The following is a 23004-nucleotide window of genomic DNA, read 5'->3' as shown; positions in this document are numbered from 1 at the left end:
GTTTCTTTGACCATGAACGTCCCTGAAATTCACAGTTCTCACACATTTGGAGGGAGGAGATACTGAGTAGTGACTCTTATGAAGACACAATGAAGGAATTTGCTTTTCATGTACTTTTAAAGCTTCTGCTCGCGTTCCTGGCTGTCTGCTTCCTTCTGCTTATGAAATAACTCCCTATTGTATGCGCCTTACCAAGGCTGAGACGCCTTGCAGAGGCAGGCAATTAAATTAAAATGCACTGCAAGTTGAGCTCTGACAGTGCTTTCCAAAATATTTCCTTTTACTTTAATCACGCAGTTTACATTTCATCAAGTAAAAAAGACAAGTACAAAATATGTTCGCAAAATATGTATTTGTTAAAAGAGGAAAAAAAGATTCTGCGCTGAATTGAACAGGCGAAGTGCTTTACCAGCATTGCCTCGGTGGGAGATACATTTATATCAGATTGTACCTGTTCCTGCCCACCACGTTTATATTCTCAACATTGGTTTCATAACAGTTAAAAATATACTTTGAAGTTGCAAATGGCAAATGGGATAGATTGGTGTAATCATAGAAGAAATATTAAATAACCAAAGGGAATTCCTATTTGTGTCCAGCTTATGTTTCAAATCCCAAATTTTGGATCTGACCTACACGCATCTGAACTGGTAGATGACTCCGGTGAGACTGCTCAAATGAGGAAGGGTTTGCAGGATTCATTCATTACAGCAGTATTTCATAAAGCATTTTCTCTTCAGAAGGTTTCTGCTTCTGTGTAAACATGTCTCCGAAACCAGCATAGTTATGGGTCATTCTTTGTGGAGAAACTGAGTCAGTGACAGCAGGTGACCTCCCAAGGTGACACAGCCACTGGAACTGGGGTTAGGACTCCACTCACTGACTCCTTTCCCATGCCCAGTGGGATTCACACGCCACACAGTGTTTTAAGAAACAAAGTAATGTGGGCAGTACTTTAATCTGCATCAATTCATCAGGCTAAAACTTTAAATCCTTGTTCAGGTGAACTCTCCAGGTCAGAAGCAACTGCGTTTCAGTAAAGACCGAACCTTTGGTACATACATTTTACTTTCTCCAAGAACCCCTTCAGTATTTAAAAAAAAGGGAAGACTTAGTGTTACGTATATCACTTTTAAATATATGAGTCAAAGTTACAGATTATAAAGTATTTTTATGCTATGAAATATCCCCCAAAATTCAAGCTTAATTACTAATAGCATGTGTTATCTGTCTATTAGGATTCCCATCCAATACAGCATAAGTATTTGGATAAGCCAAGTTATTGGAGAGCAAATTAGTCCAGGAAATCTAATAAGGATCACTATAATTCCAGTGCAAACAGGAATAACATTTACAAGGCAAATATTACCTGAATATCAAATAAAAAAAATAATGTTTATTTTAACAGTTTAGGCTAAGCTTACCCTTTAGATACAAACCCACAATTGTTCCTTCTTGCCAGTTTGATCACATAAGTCTATATCCATTTTGCATAAGCAGGTAGGATGCATTAGTTAAATATGCTCGTCTCCAAGGCTCCGAGATAAGAGTAATCATATGTTAAACAGTTAAATTGTTAAAACGTGAGGGATATTAATAAAAAGCTGTTCCCACATTTAACAGCATTTGAATACTGATGATACTTCATTCCCAGTTTGTAGTACTGTTTCCCGTGTCTGCATGTTCGCATCAGTGAGTTTCTCTATGTTTTAAGGATCAACACTAACTGCTATTTAGTAAATGGAGAGAAATAAAACCAAAGTTACAAAACAGAGTTACATAGTTCACACATGTAACTTCAAGCTTCACTCCTCTCATCCACGATAAACTACTCCTAACCAAAACCATAGTGAAAAATGCAAAACTGTTTCACCGCCTTCATTTGAAACTTTGAACAATTCTGCGGTACCTGAACTTGAACCCCCAGCCTTTCAATGTGTGCTGAACAGCCCCCTATTGTACCACACTTTTATGCTGGCAGGAACTGAAGTGTCAATCTTTCATCAGATAATCAGATTATGTCATGTTCTGACCAAATTCATTAGGAAAACTTTTACCAACCCTATTATCTCAAACCTGAAAATCTAGATCAAAGTATAACCGATTTTACAGCACAATAAAACTGTTATAAATATTTAAACACTAATTAAAAGGCCTCTTTTGTTAAAAGTAAATAAATAATTGAAAGCTACCTCTTCTTATAAATGCCATTCAATGCAACCGTATTTATCTCATGCTTCTCAGAAAAACAGGACCTATATACGGTGGAGGGTGGGAAGAAATGCACTTAAAAGCAGTCATTTGAGAAGAGGGAGGGTTGCTAGACTTTTAAATCATTTGCCTGAAGTAAGTCACACTCAGTGCTTGCTCTAGTGACAGAGCATTAACCCCTGAATGCCTTTGCTAACTCCATTCATATTGGACAATCCTATCTACGTATGTCGTGCAGACGTACTGGATGGACACTACATCCAAAAGCAGAGAAGAAATGTTTTTTAAGGAAATCCTACATCAACGAGTAATTTCTCAGTAAATGCAATTATTTTGTAATTTGTTTTCTTCCTAAAATATGCATGATCTTGTCTCCTAAAATGGTAAAAACTGTAAGTTAAGTTGGGCAGATGTATTTTCTGCTTTTTGAGCAGATGTGACATCTGCATAAAACAAACACTGAACGTGACAGTACTAAATATTTTCTCTTGTCTCCATTTCAGGTGGAGAGCAAGCATGCCATAAGAGGGAATCAAAAAAATCATATTAATATAATTAACAGCAAGGAACTGAGTTTAGAGCAATCGTGAGCAGAAGCAGTGACAACAAATAACGACAGGACGGTCATCAATATTGATTTCACATATTTTTCAGTACTACAATCAGATTCTCCATCTGTAACTCAAACTTTAAAAGTATGATAATTTACGGAAAGGAGATTAATTTAGCCATTTTGAGTCAAAGATGTATTTCATAGCTTCATCCCAAATCCTGTATATTGTTAGGATCCCTTTCCCCTTTGAAGACTTAGTGAATGATTGAAGCTTCTACTTTCTGAGAAACAGATAACACAAGACTAGTAATCTGACTCTAAGCCACTGGATAAAGGCAGTTTGTTTCCTCTTAGCCCATCTGTCAACACCTCTTCAGTAATTAGTCCTAATTATTACAAAGGGCTAGCCTCCCATTCGCATTATTAAATCAGAAATAGTATCATAGCCAGGTATCTTTCAACGCCTACCAGACTGGCGACCTTCGATTTCATTGAATCTTCTATCAGTATCCGCCTTTGGAAGAGCCTCAGCAGTAATTTTAGCATCAGCTTCAAAGATGCAGATCCCAGAGTGGAATTCCAGGGATGCATTCATATACACACCCACATCATGGGACAGGAGAGCAAGCAACACAATTGACCTTCGCATTGTTCTCTAAACTCCCATGATATAAACCACACATCTCTATTTTATACAATAGAACTGGGTTTTTGCCTGCATGCTTAGAAGTGCGGCTTTGAACTAAATGCTGATAGGAAAAATAGTGAAAATGTGTCTATAAAGATGAGGGTCAAATTTTTGTTAAGAAAACAATACATCTGAAACTTTTTTTCAGATCGAGATAAATTTGCAAGTAGGAAATAGTAACTAAAAATATACATAAATGTATTTAAGTGTGAAGATTTAAAAGGTTTCTTTTGTTTATTTTTGCCTTATAGCTGAAGTACTTCCCGAGAAAAGTGGAAAACAAAAAGGACGATGACATTGAAACTCTCACGGAACCAAAGCTCAATTAGCTGAGGCTTTAGTCAGACAGTTTTAAGCTCTTCATTTGTGTTAACATTTATTTAACTGAAACAAGAGAAAAAAAGATACTCTTAAGAACCAAGCACTCCATTTCTTTTGATTAAAAGCCAAACATGTTTCCCAATAGCACATCCAAGACCAGTAGTGAGGACTTGTTTACCCTGGATTTCTCAACACCACCAGAGCACGACCAGTTTCCTCAGACACACTGAACCAACCTTCACTGCACTGGCACCATTTGTGGCTCGTGAAGAGTCTCTACTAAAAGCTTGTGCCCAGAGCAGAGGAGCTACACAAATATTCAAAAGTCTCCATGTGAACAAAGCCCATGCCTCTAATTAAAACAGAGAATGTTTTTGTTGATTTGCTTAATGTTTCAAAAAATAAAGCATACAAAAGACTTTTTTTTTAACAAAAAACCCCACAACATTTTAAAGAACTTTTCTGTGTCCTGTATTAAAGTGATTTAGTGATTTTTTCCCCCCCTCTCTGCAGGTCTCCTCTAAATGCTGTTGATAACAAACAATATCTAAATAAATAAAAAAATATATAAAAATAATAAAAGAGCTAGCTCCTAATAGGAAGCAGTAGCTTCTTATTTTGGGTTTGACTGAGCAATTCAGAGTTGGAAAGCTCTGAACAGGGTGCCTGGGGAGGAGGCCCCAACCTGCAGGGCTGTCGCTGCAGCTCTGGTGTTGCTGAAGCCCAGTGCCTGGACAGGGACCACATCCCACGTGCTGGGCCCCTGGCTTGTGGATGTGTTCGGCCCAAAGTCCCTCCTCTCTCTCGTTCTCTCAACTTGGCCTACTTGGAACTAGCACAAAGGCATCTCAGTAGCACACGGTATTGGAGCATGAAGAAACTACTCCTATCCAGCTTCCTGCATACTTGCCCTGCATACCTTCCTGCCAGACTACTCATGGCACCATGCAGCTTCACTGCACCTGGAGAGCTTTTCACTTCAGAGATAACTAAAACTCACTGCCAAGAAAAATAAACACACAAACTTAAAATTCATTTTCCAAGTTGTACGTTTTCCAAATACATGCCACATTAGTAACATGCACAGTAACAGGCAGGCATTTGACTATCAATGGATCAGACTTTAAAATACATGAATATTTCAGGTATCAACAATGCAGTATTAACACACTTGCTATCAATTTTTTCTTGAGCATCCTATGAGAATTCAGTGTACTAACAATAAGAACCTTTCAAAGGAAAACATCGTATGGTTCTAGTGCTGCTGGGTCAGCTGACTGTCCATCTAGCCTAGTATCTGTTTCCAACACTGGCACACTCTCGAGAGATGCTATTCAGGGAGAAGACAGAAGCCTGACTGCTTCTGCAGCCTGTTCCCCCGCTACTCCTCCTTGCACAATTGCTGCATTAATGTTACAGGGCACATAACTTCACAGGCCATTTGTAGTCCTGCTGTCTATGAAATTGTCTAATCCCTTTTCAATGTGCTGATACCACTGCCTTCACTACCTCCTGTGGCAAAAAATTCACTATCTGTAGTTTCACAAAATGTAGGAGTATTTTCTTTTATTTGTTTTAAACCTGATCTCCTACTAGCTTCACCGAGTGCCCTCTAGTTCTTGCACTGCAGGATTTGGAAGGCAACAGTTTCACACTCGGCTTTTTTATCACTTTCATGATTTTGTAAATCTCAGTGATAAACATCTGTCTTTCTCTAAACCAAAGAGTAACAGCCTGTTCAATCTCTCCTCACATGACAGTTGTTCCATTTCCCCAATCATTTCAGTTGCCATTTTCTGCACCGTCTCTAACTCCACTAAATCCACATGGAAAAGCAGAGAACTGAACACCGTACTTCAGGTAAGAGACCAACGAGGTTTTCCTTAGTAACGAAATGACATCCTTGACAAGATAAATCTTCACTGACCTCAAAAATCACGTGTCGCTTTCAAGAAAGAAGTTACTTCTTTCTGCAACAGATATAATTCCAGCTAATACACCTGGCAAAGGAAGTGATCTTTGCTCTCAATAGTGTAGGACTTCTGCTGCAGGGCAAGCCAGCATAGGAAAGGCTAAGTGGAAGTATACTGTCCAAGGATCTACATCCGGAAGAAATAGCATAATATTTTAATAGGACTTCCTGAAACACCTAGACTTCCTGGAATTACTACTTAAAATCCCAGAGGAACTGATAATGTTCTCTGTCCATCCAAGCCTAACAGACTGCTTCCCTACACCACCGTGTATCTTTTGGGAAAGAACTTTAAAGGTCCTACCTGCTCTATATCAACGTTTGAGAGCTTTGGTCCATTTCTATAGCAGTAAGCCCTGTAGCTTCTCCTGCTGACTTGGCCCAAAATCCCTCCAATACATCATGTTAGCAGCTGTTTCTCCCCATTCCCAGCTATGTGCGTTTATGTGGCATATTCTACAGTAAATCAGATCCTTCCCTATTTTGAAGTTACTTTGTACTACATGGAAATGTTGGAGTTGCAACGGGTTGCCTTTTTCCCTTGATTGTCATTTCATGACATTAACTTTCATGGAAGTAAAAGTGTATGGGTCAAAAAGAGGCAACAATTGTAAAAGCATATGTGCACAATGTAATCTCAAAAGAAAAAAGAAATCAGACCCCAGCAGGAGGAACAAAAGGAAATGTATGTTTGTTCTTGCTGCATGAGGCACCTAAGCACCGAGGAGACAGCGCGGCAGTCTCCCCAAGGCTGCGCACAACATCACTGAAACATAACCCCAGCCCTGCCTTGGCCTCCCTTCTGCCACCACATGCCCATGTCTACTGGCATGAACCTACCGGGACACAGGAGCCACATCTCCCTGTGGTCACCCAGAAATGCCTCTGTCTCAGAATGGCAACAAGATGGATGGACCCATGGCCTTTATCTGGCAGTTTTGCCCAAGGGCAGAGAGGAAGATGAAGCCCCATGTTCCCAGTGCAGTCCTTGCAGAAGGAAATGAGATCTGGATTTCACAACATTGCTAGAAAACTACCTCTGCAAAGCAGAATATTTATTTTTAGATACTACACTTTAGAATGTTTTATATGAATGTACTTCTGCAGTTTCCTCAGTTCCCACTAAGGTCTAAAATACTTACAGACATCAATAATTGCACAAAGGTAGCACCGCTAAACTAACACTGATTTTAAAGAGACTGCTCGCATAGTGAAGATGTTCACACACATCTGCAACAGCCATGGGCCATTAACTTAGCAACAGGCTTTAGCTCTCTCAAACACAAAAGCCTCCATAATAATGTGTTTTGTATAGAACCAGATCACAGTTTAACCTGCAAGGTTTTTGGTATGCTCCTTTTTCAATTCTGCAAGTACTAGTTCCAGGGAAGAAGTCTGTGCCAAAGTATATTATACCTACTATGGCAGTAAATTCTTCATGGATGAGGTTTTATACATAAATTACCTTCATTTGCAGTCTCTGAATGCTCTTCTAAATTTTATAGGATAATATGAATTATGAGCACCCATGTCTTTCTTGTAGGTATAACTTGAGACAGATTTTTTTTCTACTATATGGCAAAGGATTCTGCAAGTGAGTTGTAGTCTACAGCTCTCTCCCCCAACCTGTGTTGAACAAATGCGATAACACAGACCAGTCAATTGCTTATGAAAAGTGTACAGCCTGCTATAAAGATATGTATGTATGAATTAGGTTTAACTAGGACTAAATATGAATCACATGGTTAAACAAAAGCATTAAAAATATCTGAAAGTTTTTTTCTAAACCTTACAAACTTAGATTTCTTAATCTGTTACTTCTTGGTTTAGTTATTGGTACATTTATGGTTTGGCAAAATAACTACTTTAAATAAATTGTACATTTAAAGTGCACAATTCATATTTAATTGAAGCCACCATTGTAATCTTCGCAAAATTTGGCTGTATTTCAGTGGCTGGGCTTTAGGTATTTTGCTGGTTCTGCTGGATTTTTAAAACCCTAGAGATCTGGGAATGGAATGAGTCTGTTCACTGTTATTATTAGTCTCTAGTAAATACTACTGGTGACCCACTGGAACCTAAATCCTAACCATTCCTCATATATCTGTTGAACACTGGGTGCTTTGGACTCAGTTCATACACAATGCTTGCCTCAGAAGCAAAGTTCCAGGTTTCCACCGGAGCTCTAGTTTCAGGAATCACTAGGAATGTCAACTGGCAAACAGTACCCGGACCCCAATTCTGCAAACTGCTCTGCCCCCACTATCTGAATCAGCTTAGTAGTTTCAAAGGCTTCACAAGACCAGGTCCTGGACCAGCCATTTTTCTGCAAGGACACACTCTTGGTCTGCTGTATTGAATGGCAACAACGCTTCAAAACGCACCTACTCACAGCCACTGAAACCAAGAGGCGAAACACAGCAGGAATGGTACGGATGGTATGGGAATGCCTGCCCTGCTCCCATATCAGTGGGGGAAGGAGCAGGCATGAAGGCTCATCAACAAGATCAGACAAAAGAGAAAACACTGAATCATATTAAAGTAATTACCAGAAAATAAGACTTCTGTAAAATACTTGCAATCAGCTAGCTCAAGCCTTCAGGCTCAGTCTTGTATGGGGCTGCATGTAGCGGCACCACCCCAGGAGGCGCTCCAGGAAGAACGGGTGACTCAGACCCACAGCTCCTCCCTGGCTCCCTTCCTCTCACACGGGAGAACAAATAATTTCACCCCGTCCCGCATGCAACATACTCCCACGTTACTCCTAACTAGCTTGAGAGCACAAAAAGCCATGGCCCCCCTTGGCCTGCCCTACTGTATGACAGTGAGGGAAGGATGAGGCACGAAGACCCCATTGCCTCTCTGCCCCGCTGTCTCTCCCTTCCCACCTGCCCATGCTCAAAGCTGCTGTCTAAAGCGGCCACATGGGACACGTTCACTTCCCCCTCCTGCTCCGCGGTGCTGCTAGGGACAGGAATAATCTAGCATGGAGATAGCATCAGCGTGGAAGAGAAGAGAATACTAGTTAGAAAGAACATACATCGTCACTAGATAATGATAACCACATTTAATGGGCACAAACATGAAGACATGAATTTCAGAGATTTTCCCCTTATTTTAAAAAATAGGGGGTTGTTATAAAAATGCCCAATTAGATTGTCAGGCACTATGTAATATTTATAGTATAAAATCACTATAATTAAATGCTAAGTGCTGATTTCAATTATTTAGCAGTGAAGCAATAAAATAAGCAAGTGCCTTTAAAATGTTATTTTCACGGAGTAACCACAGAATACAAAAGGAGCTAAAAAACGACCTGTCAGGACCTTAGACATCCCATGGCAAGACATGAGATTTAAGGTGCAAGGATCCTCAGACCCAGTGTCACAATTAATCTCTGCATCCCTCAGATCCACTTTTTGCTGCAAGCTTACAGTGGAGCTAGTATACAGGAAAAGAGAAGAGTGAATTCCTACCCTTGAATTCCTGTCCTGACTGAGTTAGAGTTACCACGTCACCTTAAAACTAGTCACTTGGGACAAACAAAGACTTACATATAGACTAAAAATACTAAAGATCTGAAGCAGTGAGGTAGTTCAGTCTGCACTGGCCATGTCTGCACATGCCTCTCCACTGAAGGACCAGGGCTGTGTTCATTAGTGTTGGAAAACCTTGCAAGATTAGATTTAAAAAATAATTTTAACTGGAAAATTAGTTCCAAAATATAATCTTTATTGAGAAATATCATCCAAAACATAGGAAATAAAGGATATTCCCAGTAGATATTCTCAATAAACTATCTGTCATAGAGGGGGGAAAAAGACTGCAATATTAAATATTACTAATTCTATTTTGGGGCTAAATAAGAGTCCTGGACAAACGGTGATAGAAAGATCCAGCAAACAGGAGTGAAGCTGTGGTAAACCAGATGCTGTACTGTCCTTAAGCAGGATGCAGTGTATGCATGAATGGGGACACCTCTGTCAGCCAACGAAGGGGAAGCGGCCATGCCACCTTCCTTCCTCCTGGGTGTAACTGATGTTGCTTAAAGGAAAGACCTCAAGCACAGCTCCAAATTTGCCAGGCTCAAGTGCTGTCAGTGTGCCAGGGCAAAATAACGAGTGGATGTGGAGCTCCTAGACTGCGTTCACCTCAGCTGTGATCCTTGCAGAAGTTGGGATGGATGACACTGACAATTTCTTCACAATTGGCACTACATTAAGGGTTTTTTTGTCAAAAAATAGAATGCAGCCCACTTCCATTCATGTTTCTGACAAACTTTTGTCATTCTAGGTAGATTTGCAGCTAAACAAAAACTGAGCTGGAAACGTCCAGTTCAAATCAAATGTCCTGTAATCTAAATATGGCTGATTATTCTTTGCTTCTCTTTTACCAAGAACAAAACACATCTTATTGAAGAACACATTTTGAAGCAGGAATAATAACCATTCCCAACCCCACAGCTCCATTTTTATTATAAATAAAAAACCCTGAAGGTCTTCCTTTAGCTTCAGTGGTTGGGAGGGAGTGGGAAGAATTACATGTTAAACTGCAACAGAGGAAGTACATACACCAACTGGAAAAATGGACTATAAAAAGCTTTTGAACACAAACACAGGAGGAAGTAACCAACACCCTCAATTGTTGCAGTGAAAGGTCCGTGGCCTAAACACATAACTAGAAAAAAAAATTAAAAATTAAAAAATCCTGAATGTTTCACATGTTCTCAATTAGTCTCAAATTTGAGAGCCTTGTTCAATAAAGTCAAACTGTTACCAACAGCAGAGCTGGCAAATCTCATGCAAAGCGCACGGATTCTGTACAACAGTAGCAGGCTAGAGACCCTTCTGCAGCTAAGAGTGTGTGTCACCTTTTATGCAGCACAGCATGATGGGCTCTCTCCCTCTCTGCAGTCTACTGCAAGCTGGACGGAGAGCCCTCTGCACCTGGGACAAGGGATCAGAGTGCAAAAGAAAGACCACGGTGCTGCGCTGCTGGAAAAGTGTGTGCCACAACAGCAAGCCGCTTCTGCTCCAAGGGCCTCTACTAACCAGCAGTGTCCCCGGCTACATGCCAGAAGCATCCCCGCCAGTGACATGTTCGCGCAGCTGGGAACCAACGTGGCATCACCTCATGTGTCAGCGGACAAAAAAATCAAAGGGTCTAACACAGGTGAAAGAATTCAAAGTACAGCTTCAGAACAGGCCCATCACAGATAAGAAAATTTATTAGAGCAAATACCCAAATACTGGCAGGCCAGAGCTGCAAATTCTAACAAGGCAGGCTGAGGAAAAGGAGGCAGACGGTGAAGTTAGCTGCACTGATTATACCTCCTCTAAAGAGACAGCTACACGGGCCTTTACACTGGGCAGCATCCAGCTGCAACCAGCCCTCACTGACACCAGCTCATACGCTTCCACGTCCTAAGCAACCGTCCCACAGACCCAGCATTCTGGTCCCTAGCAGGTATAAAGTCTCTAAGAGAGATACAACAAAAAGAGAGCTCTCATGATGATCTACTGCCACTTCAGTAGTCTCATATTTTTCCATTAAAGTCATTTTCCTTATCCGTGAAAATATATTGCTTCGTGGCATTTAGCAAAGTCATAACCTTCTAGTTACAGAGCTTGAACTTAATGATTATTCAGTGAGTGCAACGGAGCTAGGTCAGAACATAGGTACATAGATTCTACTAATCTTTACAAAATCTTTCCTCCCCCAGCCAGTCACTGGATAAAAGGACATAAAACGGACCTCAAATTAGGTAGAGGTTTGGCTTTTTTCACTTTTCACTTTTTTTTTTTCCACATTAAGTGTGTCCATGCATCTTCTCCACAGCTCACCCTGCATACCCTTAAAATCCTTGATATATCTCATTTACAGCTCTACCTCTCCCACCTCCTAAACAGGACTTTTTTCCCTCAAACAGTCTCACCACTTACTTTCTCATGGCAAAATTGGCACTGTAGGCTGCCAACTGATTCCTGACCCTTTCTTTATATGTGTAGAGCATCATACAATTCTACAATGTGAATTAAAAAAAAATAATCCTCAAATGCTTACAAAATTCTCCTGTTTCTAGGTCTCAAGAAGTTACTTTTTTTGATATTCAAACTTAAATCCTGAAGACAGAAACTTGCGTTTTAAGGAGAGGCAAGTAGAAATTTCTCATCAACTGAACAAGTTGAACTATGCTTCTGGGTATGTATTACAATACCTTTTTTGCATCACACCTACTCTACCAAATATACAAAACACGGAGCAAGTGAAAGTTTTGTCATCCACCAGCTAATCAAATGAAAAATTATTAGGCTTAGAAAAACAATAAAAGCAGAAGCCAGCTGTGCATTTGTTGGATGAAAATCCCAGTGTCTCCCATGTTAGCTCATGTGCATTTCAATTTCTGGGAAGAAAATAATGGGACTTTCTCCACCCTTTCTCATGTGAGCCATAAAACAGATTTATTACCTAGGATATATTCTGTGTTTTCTCCCGAGGAAAAAAGAAAGTGGTAGAACAAGTTCATTTTTTTCCCTTCTACAACTAGGATTTTCTTTATAATAAACACAGAGCTTAATTTTAGTATCATATGGCTCTTCTATTTAATGCTCTGGTCACACTTTTTACCTTTCTAAATCTTGAATTGTAGCATTTTCATTTCAGTGGGGAATCTACAGCTGCTCCAGCTGTCCAAGTGTGAAAAGTCTGTCCTAAGATTCCTATCTGGTATGTTTTAAAGCAGAATCCTTCCCTCGCCTAAATCAAAGAAATTTTGCTTCTATTGAAAAATTATGGAATAACTGGAAAAAAAAAAAAAAAGGCAACACATTAGTTTATGTTTCTTTCCAAATAGCTCTTGCTCAGCTTTACTTCATGCCCAACAGTCACCCAGCAGCTCTGGAAAACCTGGCCTGCAAACTCAGAGGTTTAGGACAGGGTTGCATCTCATCTGGGAAGCTTTTCCCGTACAAATTACTATTTTTTGACTGTAGCGGTCACCTTCTGACCTTTAAGAATAAATCATGAAAGGGAAAATTTGCTGACTATATTATTTTTTGCTCCTAAGACTCCTTTGCTTACAGTATGATGTTACAATGCTAAAGATCTATGCTGGTAAATCCATTTATAGAAAAGGTGGTTTCCCCTATAACTTTCACTTTTGAGATGCAGAAGAGACCGATTCATATTTTAAATGCTTCTGAATCATGGCATAGCCTGGATTCTCCAGTTCAGTGGTCTGGAAATTTTCAAGGCTAATATATGCCTTTTTAAATGACATCTAGTAATACCTCTTTTTTAAAGTAAATCTGTTGACTCTAATATTTGCAGTCTAAATGTCGTCTACGATCCACTTTTGGTAACTAGCGCCTATTGTTTAAGGAGTCATACTTCTCTGCATGGCAAACCTGACATCTCTCAAAATTCCAGTTCTTTCAAATAATCCTATGACATATGAGCATTTACACCAAGTCACAAATGCCACTAAAACAGTCTTTGAAATGACAAGCTATGCCATTATTAGCTGCATATAATTAAAATGTACCATAGGAAGTGCATTCATTACAGTTATGAAATTATTTTTATTGCTTATGAACAGCAAAAAAATCCACTTTTTATTATACAACTGTGCCAGCACAGAGCTCAAAGGGAAGCTGATTTGCCTGGGCAAAAATTGTGCATTTTTTTTTGTAGATTTCTTTCTTTCTCATTGCTTTGTGATCACTTTTACTGCTCCACAGAGACCAATAATTTGGAAACAAAACCCCAGTAGTTAAAGTAGTTTTCAAGCTATTACTAATTTGAAACCCTTCATTTGTACTACCAAGTATATTCTAGTGCAGTCAAACTGCTTTCTTACAAAGAAAGCATAAATCTATCCACACAGATTTTTCTGGGATCAAGACACTATTACTGCTACTAAACTTAGCTTTTTTCTGTATAAAGACATACACACAAACATGTAACATTGTGCTGAGGTTTCAAGTTTGTACAAAAGAAACATATCAACATTACAACTCAGAAAAGGTGTCCAAAAAGGAAAGTTCAACAATCCCAGAAATCTCAGACATACACCTATAATCCAACATAGCTATGACAAAACAATTTATTCCAGAAGAGTAGTCATAATAGTTATTTTCCCCAATTAAGACAGTGCTTCATACAATATCATTTTGGAAAACCAGAATCTTCAGCATTAAACCTCCCATGGAAGCTAATTAGTGACAACTGACTGGTTTACAGTTCTTACTGTTCCAATGAAATAGTATGTTGTTATGGCTGAGCTTGCAGAGAAATACTACACAAATTAAAAGATACGCAAACACAAAACATAATATAGCCCAACGTACTACGCGACAGAGAGCCAAAAAAATTGCCTCTTTGAAATGTAAGAACATATACGGGTCAGTAGTTAAGCGTTTCTTTGCAAAAAGAAACTCACGGTATCCTAAAATGGTCAACGGGGTCAGAAAAGGCGTAACGTACTCAGTCAACAGATCTGCTCCCTAATATGTTACAATTCTGATATTATAATTCTAATCCTTAAAAATAAGTCTTTACATCAATTCACCAAATACAGACTATTTATCTGATAGTAGAAACTGGCGCCTACTCCAGTGCATGCACCAACATAATTTCCATCTGCAGAATCTTTATAACTGACAATTACACATCTGAGCCAGAACAGAGTTAGATTTCCCGATCATAGGATATTTTTACAGCAAGAAAAAATTAGTTTACCTGTAAATCAATAAAAATGTTAATAGGAGTCATTAAAAAAACAAGAAATTACTCCAGTAGTTTCTTCAAAATGTAGTAATTTAGTTAAAAATAAATCAAATGTCCTCTATACTCCATATAACTTACGCAGACAGGACAAATTATTAATGAAACGCTTCCCAGTCATGCAGCCCTCTCTAAAAGCCTCACAGAAATGTTACTAAAACTGGGGGTTGGTGGAAGGAGCTTTCGAAGAATGACAGGTTACAAAGAGACTGTGCTAAAAAGCATGGACAAGCGCTCTTCAAAATGGTTCCCAGTGAAGAGTAAAAGTTACACACAGATTTCCATCTCTCCTGCCTGTTTTTTCAGAGCACAAATGCCCGTTTTTCACCTTGGTCATTTCAAAATGAAGCTACTGATGCTGGATATGAGATTATTTTCTATTGTAAAGTGGTATATAAAGATGCTACATAAGGCATTTTCTTCTTTGCTTCCAGTACTATTGAAAAGAAAAATATACAACGAAAGAATCCAAATGTCAGATATCAGTGTGCAGATGTCACCCAGACACTGCGAGATTACATTCAGGATGCCAGCTAGGTCCATGAAATGCTACACAGCGAACAAAGTGCCCACACTGAAAATAGATGTAAAACAGCCTATGCCTCACCCACTTGGTAACCGTGCAGTACCTCCCTGCAGAATCAGAGTGCCGGTAGAGGGAGCAAAAGCAAGGAAACCCGAAAACTGGAAAACACCAGTGCTGCCGCTCTGTGAATGAGGAGCAGCATACTCGGGGTACACGCTGTGCAAAGACGAATAAGCGGGGTTGGTCTTTTTCTTTCCCCTTCAATGAAACAATCTGTGAAAAATTCATTACGGCAAGATTCTCTCAATTTTCTGATAGTAATAAAAGTAAAAACCTAGGCACTCTAGTCAATCTGTTGAAATGAGGCTAGTTTTGTAGATTTCTGTAGGCTATATCTGAATAGAAGTTTGCCTTATGAAATTATGGTGTATCAATCAATTATACAGTCACAGAATCACTCCAGATAAAAGGGACTTCAGGAGGCCTGCAGTCTGATCTCCGACTCTAAGCAGGGTCACCTATGAGACCACACCAGGTTGATCAGAGGTCAATACTATTTTTTCATGTACGTATTATTAACAATACTACGTTGTTATTTTCTAAATGCTTTCAAATGAAGGGCATTAAAGCACTGTAAGTCTTCCTGAGGACTGCCATTACAATTTTTCAGATGGTGGGGGGAAGGCACAGAGGAAGCACTGACCCACCTGAAGCTGTACTTTCCATGGACAGGACTGGTCTCCAAGTTCAGTAGACGCAGGTCCCTGCCTTGCCTTGATCTGCCCAAGCAGTGTTTACATAAGCTTGTTCACTATCCCTTACTTTTAAACACCTTAAAAACACTCATTTCTGTTGGTCCTAAAAGAAAAGCACTGGGATTATTATAGAAGAGTTGTAAAATTCAGTACATTCGAACTGTAAGCTCCATTACAACTACGTTTGGTATTTATGGCTCACTGATATCAAATATTTGATTGGGTGTATTCTGAACTCAAGGCTGTTGTGGTTTGGGATGGGATGGAGTTGACTAGTAGCTGGTGTAGTGCTGTGTCTTGGGTTTGGGAAGGGAATACTGGTGACAGCGCACTGGTTTTGGTTGTTGCTGGGCAGTCAAGGCCTTTTCTGCTCCTCACACTGATGTGACAGTAAGCAGGCTGGGGGACAACAAGGAGTTGGGAGGGCCACAGCTGGGACAGATGATGCCAACTGACCAAAGGGATCACAGCATTGTAGAATGGTTCGGGTTAGAAGGGACCTTAAAGATCATCTAGTTCTAACCCCCCTGCCCTGAGCAGCGACACCTCCCACCAAACAAGGCTGCTCAAAGCCCCATCCAACCCGGCCTTGAACACCTCCCGGGATAGGGCAGCCACATATTCCATGCCATTTGACATCATGCTCAATATATAAAGCTGGGGGAAGAAGAAGGAAGGGGGGACGTTCGGAGTGATGGCGTTTGTGTTCCCAAGTCGCTGTTACAGGTGACAGAGCCCTTCTGGCCGGGGGACGGCTGAACCCCCTGCCTGTGGGGAGCAGGGAATTAATTCCTTGTTTTGCTCCGCTTGTGCACGCGGCTTTTGCTTTACCTCGTAAACTGTCTTTTTACTCTTCTGATCCTCTCCCCGTCCCACCGGGGGCTGAGTGCGCGGCAGCGCGGTCCCGATTGCCGGCCGGGGTTACAGCACGACAAAGGCCCGAGGCGCTGGCGCTGCCGGCGGGCGCTTGCGCGGAGACCTGCGGTCTGCCCCGCGGGGGCGGGCTCTCCCCAGCACATCGCTTTCCTCCCGCCCGCCGCCGCTCCCTCAGGCCCCGGCCGCGCCGCTGCCGCCTGAGGGGAGGCGCGAGGCGGGTAACGGTCGCCCCGCCGTTGCCGTGGCGACGCCCTCGCGCAGGCGCAGACTGCCCCCACCCCACGCAGCGCCCGTGACAGGCGCACCCCCTCGCTCCGCCTCCCCCGCGGCCAAGCCGCGAGCCCCCGGTGGCGGCGGGGCCGTCCCCTCCGTCCCCTCCCCCTGTACCAGCCCCCCGTCCCCGCCGTCTCTCACCGGGCGCCGCTCCGCCGGGGGGGAAGCAGGAAGCGTGACAGCGATGATTCGGCGATCCTCCGCGGTACCTGAGGCTGCCTGCCGGGGACCAGGCAGACACAGAAGAGCGCCGAGCCCCGGCGTGATGCTGGCAGGCCGCGCATGACGTCACGCGGAAGCGCGCAGGCGCCCCACGGTCCCGCGCTGCTCCACGGCCCGGCCTGGCCCGGCCGCCGCCCGCCCTCGCCGGCCCCGAGCAGCCGCCGCGGGCCTTGGCCGCCGAGGGAGGCTCTCGCGCACCCCAGCTCCGCGGGCGGCGAGGGGCTCCGCGCTCACCCCCGTCCGGGAGGGCCTTACCCTCGGCGGGAGGCGGCGCCAGGCCGGACCTGAACCGAGTGGCAGCTGTGGAGGCAAGCAGGAGCAGCGGGAGGTGCGAGGGACGAGGTGAGGGAGCAGAGAGCTGAGGCCCCAGCAGCGCCGGAGCCAGCCGGGAAGGCCTTGGCCGGGGTGCGGGTGTCGGGCTGTACCTGCCATGGAGCGCACACCGAGCCGGCGGTGGCTGCCGTGGGCACCGCAGCTCTCACCATGAAGTCTGATCGGAGGGGTGCGCGACGCACAGTGTGGTAGGCTCGCTCCCACTCTGCTTCCACCGCAGTCCTTTGCTCTGTTCAGCACGGGGGTATCGCGTTCCCAGATTTATTCGCCTCTTCTGGCAGCGCTGGCAAGCTGGATTTGTTCTGGGATAAACAGACCCAAGTGTCTCAGTGCAACACAACCACACGTAGTTTTCCAGGTGCTGTCTTGCAGGAGAGCCTCTTTAGAGAAGAAGGTTGCCTCCTGAAATGGTTTCAAATGGAAGTTAATGGTTAGGTGTCATAATTGGACTAAATCGGGTAACAGTGAAATAAGCCAGTATGTATTGTTGCTACTAGAACAAAAATGCTGCTGTGTGGGATTGGAACATACCCTGCTAACATACCCATCCACCCTCCTCAGACAGGTGATGGCAAGCTCAGTGCAGGCACGTACGTGTGACAGGACTGTGGAATGGCATTGTCTTCCCCCTTTAGAGTCCCCTCTTGGTCTCCAGCTACACCAAGACTTGCTCAAGGAAAGGAAATAAACCATCATTTGCTTGTGTCACCTAGCTAGGAGAGAAAAGTTTCCACATTTATATGGCTTCTCAGAAGGCTATACTGCTATATTCCAGCTAGAAAGTTTGGTACCTCATAAAACATGCTTTTCAGTTTTTCTGTCATTTTTCCCTATGGAGCCAAAGATTCTTTAAAAGCTAAATTGCACCTAGAGTACCACAGTGCTGTTAAATAAGTGCTCTTCTGTGCCAGTGCTATTGATGCAAACAAAGGCATGGAGATTTTTTTGAGTTTGTGAAGGTAAATATGGGGCTTGCTTTTCTACTCAAATTATATCAAATCTCTCATCAGCAGGAATACTGGTTCCTAAATCCTTGCTCTGAAGGGCTCCTGAATGGCATTCAGTGGTTGTGAAACCACAGTACACCGAGGAGGCTATGCCTCCCTTTATTAGGTATCTCCTAAGCACAGAGAAATACCTTCAGTATTGTATAATGCACAAATACAGACCCATCTTTCCATACATGTTTTGCTGAAATGATTTGAATTAAGAAATTTAGAGCAGTAGATCATTGCTATAAAATGCTACGCATAATGAAATCACACATGCAGTATACTTTCAGGTCTTTAATTTGTTAGGAGCTAAATGTTTATTAGAATATGGTACTGTTAGTATTCCCTACAGTCACCCTGAAAATGAAATACCCCTTTCACAACACAAGATAATGAGTTATATGGCAAGATAAGGTGGTTACCAGAATTCAGGAATGACAGAATCCAATTAATTTAACATGAATTAATGCAAGATCACATTTATTACAGTTGGATGCAATTTGTAATTGAAAGTTCCATTGTAGTGCATGTTTTTACATGTTATCTCCCATCGGTAAGATCTCAAAAGAGCAGATTCTCCATTTTGAACAGCAGCAATGTGTTTATTATGTCACCAATAACGCTTTCCTTTGGTGTTTGCTGCAAAGAACTTCAGGGACCAGCAGCCCAGTTGTGCACCACAGGCTGTGCTCGTGCTCTTTCTCACAGGGGACCACGACAGAGGCTTAAATGGAAACCTGGGCTTCATTTTCTTTGGCTGCTTTGCCGGGCTGCCCCTGCCTTGTTACTTGGTCATCCCTTTTCCCATTTTTCAGCCTTCTAGGGGATCACCCCTCTTCTTTTTTGGGAGGGAGGGGTGAAATCATCCCTCTAGTCAAATAAACCTTTCAACCTCCTATCTTCAAAATAAACACTTTTATTGTGGACAGCCCAAGCTCCTTAGGTAAAGCTTTAGGTCTCAAATCCAAAAGATACACTGTGTCCTTTTCATAATTTCATAGTGGAAACCCTTTATTTGCTCATTCCTGTGGTGTTATGGAGGTTTTCAATGATTCTGGTTTAGGTTTCGGGATTAGGTGAAACCAGAGTGCCTTAAACCTCTTTAGAGGTTTGGGATTAGGTCTGCATCAGGCCTAATATAGCCTTTCTGTGCAAGGCTAAATTAAATGGCAGGAATATTTGTTGTGCGCTGATTCACAGGTGTTTGGCAAAATACCAGAAAACATAAAGGAACCACTGGAAGAATCATGAAGGCAAAGCCATCGAAACATGAGTATTAGCTAAGTACTGCAGTATCACTTGCAACTGTGGGGTCTTTCAGACTGCTTCTAAGTGATTTTAAGCATGGGTATCATTTTTATGTGTCTCTTTCACATGAATGTGAGTAAATTGAAGATCTGTTGTGCAAATGGATCATGGATTTTTATTTGGGTATCACATTCTGGTAATTGCTGCCTGTTTTATAGCAAATGTATATTAAAGTTCGTCAAACAGCTGATATGACTGAAGCGCTATTGTTTTATTGTACACATAAATTCTACTCCTTCTCTGGGGTATGCATTGCCCTGACGGAATATGCGAAGTCACGTGGAGAAACGCACAATAGATTTATGCCTATTATTAAACCACCACCCTGTCTGGCTCAGGAGGTGGAGACGTTTGCCTCATTGATGACCACAGACTAATTGGAGAGAAAGTTTTGTTGGGTAGGCTGTCTGCTGTGAGGCTTTTCAGCACTTTTCACTAGCTTTGTCTCTAGTAGGGCTATTTTTCCTGTGTGCTCGGCTCCATAGTTTGTAATCCTGGCAAGGCCTGACTGACTGGCTGTAGCCCTCAGGTGCTGCCTGAGGTGAGCAGGTTGCATCGAGCAGAATGAAGAGCAGCTCAGCACTCCAGGCTCGGGATGTCTGCACACTGCGGCAGCTGCTTTGCCTGCATTTGTGGGGAAAAGCTGAGCTCCAGGTGCCCGTCTGTGTAATGCTGGGCCATGCTATCAAAAGGAGATGGAGTTACAGGGAGGTGATGCCCAGAGCCCAATGGGTTAGTTCCTACGGCTGTCCAAAAGCAGTTACTCTCTGATGGCTATAGCCTGTCTGCTCACACCCAAGCATTCTCTTTACTCAGGATGTGCCTGTCAGCCTTCTCCAGAAAAGTGTATTTTGAATGCATTTCTCTCCCCACATAGATTTCAATTTCATGTAGACTTGCCTGCATTCCGAAAGTCAACTACATCTCAGAATTACAGGACTTCTCTGGAGTTTTTTTTCCATGCCAACAACCAGTTCTCTTGCAGGCAAGCTCTTCTGCATCCCCATGGCAAGTCGTCTGATCAGCAACGCATACAGCCAGATCCCATCGTCCCATGTCTGCTTGCAAAAGCGAAACAGAAATAGTTAAGACAAGTTTCAAAAGAATATATCCCCTCTAATCAGATGAGCTGTAAAAGTAAGAGGGAGGCTAACTAGAAGGATTTAATAATCTTCGAATCTGTATAAAACATTATTTATGGCTTAAGAGCTACACAGGGCTTGAGCTTTAAATGTAAGTTCTTTCCCTCCTTAATGGTGCATGGAAGGAAGAACAAGAGAAATGTTCCAGTCAAGGACAAAATCATAAAATAATGAGCAGAAGAAGAATGAAATGAAAGTATTAGGGGCCAAGGGAGGCTGAGTGGGAGTTTGTCGTTATACATGATTGACCTAAACTGTGGGGGAAAGAAAAAAAAGACTACCTCATCCTTAAACGAGATGGTTATTTGAGCATAAATAACAGTCTCATGTCAAATATGCTATTTCCAATGCAGTCTTTTCACTACAAAACCACAACGTTCTCAGCCCTAATCTTCCTCAGATAAAACAATACGGCTGGTGGCTGTGAAGCAGCTCTTTGAAACCAACCTTTGAAAATAGCCACACGTTCAGGGTGAAAAGAAATGGAGGAGACAAAGAGCTGTTGTTTACAGAGCTTTGCGAAGTGAGGCCCCACCTTTCTTGCTTGGAAACACGCTGTAGCCCCTGAGAATTGTTTTTCTCTCTGGGTGGGAAGTTCAGCTCTGCGCAGCTGCTCCACGGGACTGGGGCTACTGGTGTGTTTAGTCCCACACCAGGCCTGGCGGTCACTGCCATCGGGAGCAGTGAAACACCGAGATCGTCTCGGATGCTTGAGCCTTAGATTATTTTACCTTTTAAAATAATGAAGGACTCTGACCAGAAATCTGAAGGGGTTTTGCATTTTCAGAGCTCATGGAAGGCGGTGGGTGATCCCAAGCAGAAAGCGGGGGGAATGGGGCATGGCAATGCCGATGGGAGACTTGCTGAGCTCCAGCCTGGGGAGGAAGGGTGTGGTGGGAACAAACTGCCGGGCTCTCCCTGCCAAAACGAGCGCTCCTCCTTTCCCAGCCCATTCGCAGCCCCATGGCCACGTCCCCTCCCTTGTGCTGACCCCAGCGCTCATCTGAGGGGCATCGGGACTGATGCAAGGCAGGAGCATGGGGCAGGAAAGGAGAGGGCCTGGGAGGGAGGGCAGTCACACTGGAAGAGCCCTGCCACGAGCGGTGGCACCCAAAGGAGCAGGCCAGCTGGGACACAAAGGTTTCCATCCAGCAAATGACACCTCACCTTAAGCAGGAAGCTCATTTCCCTCTGCAGCCAGAGAGGAAAAACAGGCTCCTAACTACATGGGAACATCCCCTCCACCTTTTTTCTGATTCCACTGTTTCCTAGTGTAGCACACGTAAACAAGCAGCTTTGAAATCCAGAGGTGCCATCCCATGGGAAGTGGAAGAAGCCTTTGGTCTCAGCACAGAACCCAGTCCTGCTGTGCTCTGACTGGGAAGACCTTGCACTGGGGGAGGGGGGTGTCCTACGGCAGCGAGACCCAGAGCAGGACCAAACGAGGAGACACTGTGGCATTCGCATTTTCGTGTGGGCTTTAGGGGCATTGTCTATTGCTCAGGGAAAATCCTGATGATCTTTTTGAGTCCTTCTCAAAAAAAGAGAAATGAGCTGGGCATTGTTCTCCTCAAAGGGATCATTGGAAAATGGCCTTCGGACGTGGTCTGGAGGCATCAGCTGCACAACCACCCCACCGGTGCTGCCCTTGCAGCAAAGCTCCTGAATCAGAGTCCAGATGAGAGAGAGATGCTGACAGGATGCCAAATCCAAACCCTCTGGAGCAAGGAAGAAAAGAGGACCAAGGGGCAAACCTCTATCTGGGTCCAGCTGCAGGAGCCCATGCTTTTGTTAAGTCTGAATGAAAACCTTTGATCCAAACATCCCCGCTTTTTAGGTATTCCAAACTCGAGCAAACACACAGCAGTTTCACCCTAGCTTGAAACACAGCCTCACATCTTTGATTTCTGAGGACAGATCATTTTTCTTGGGGTGGGGCACGTGGACAGCAACAGATCCCTCACGTCTGGTTCAGACAGACCAACCAAAAGGCTTAAGCGGACACACACACTACCAGCAGCATGTGACGGGATTTAGTGCAAGGAAAC

The 23004-nt window shown here is 42.9% G+C and overlaps 1 protein-coding gene across 7 annotated transcripts in view; it reads right to left on the bottom strand.

Annotated features, from left to right (window-relative positions):
• Nucleotides 1-17261, bottom strand: part of GNB1L (G protein subunit beta 1 like) — a 44118-nt gene extending 26857 nt beyond the window's left edge. The window contains exons 1-2 of one of the 7 annotated variants that reach the window (XM_074606019.1): nt 16642-16927; nt 15763-15913 (exon numbers count right to left, since the gene is read on the bottom strand). The gene's annotated coding sequence lies outside the window, so the exon portion shown is untranslated. Of the gene's footprint in view, nt 1-15762; nt 15914-16641; nt 16952-17100 lie in introns of those variants that run through there. The other 6 variants (XM_074606014.1, XM_074606020.1, XM_074606017.1 and 3 more) reach the window with 6 other exon arrangements.
• Between the last annotated feature and the right edge of the window lie 5743 nt (nt 17262-23004).

The sequence above is a fragment of the Larus michahellis genome, chromosome 13 (genome assembly GCF_964199755.1).
Source record: "Larus michahellis chromosome 13, bLarMic1.1, whole genome shotgun sequence".
In the NCBI taxonomy this organism is placed as follows: Eukaryota; Metazoa; Chordata; class Aves; order Charadriiformes; family Laridae; genus Larus; species Larus michahellis.
Note: the sequence above shows the minus strand (reverse complement) of the source record. Positions and strands in the feature narration are given on the sequence as shown.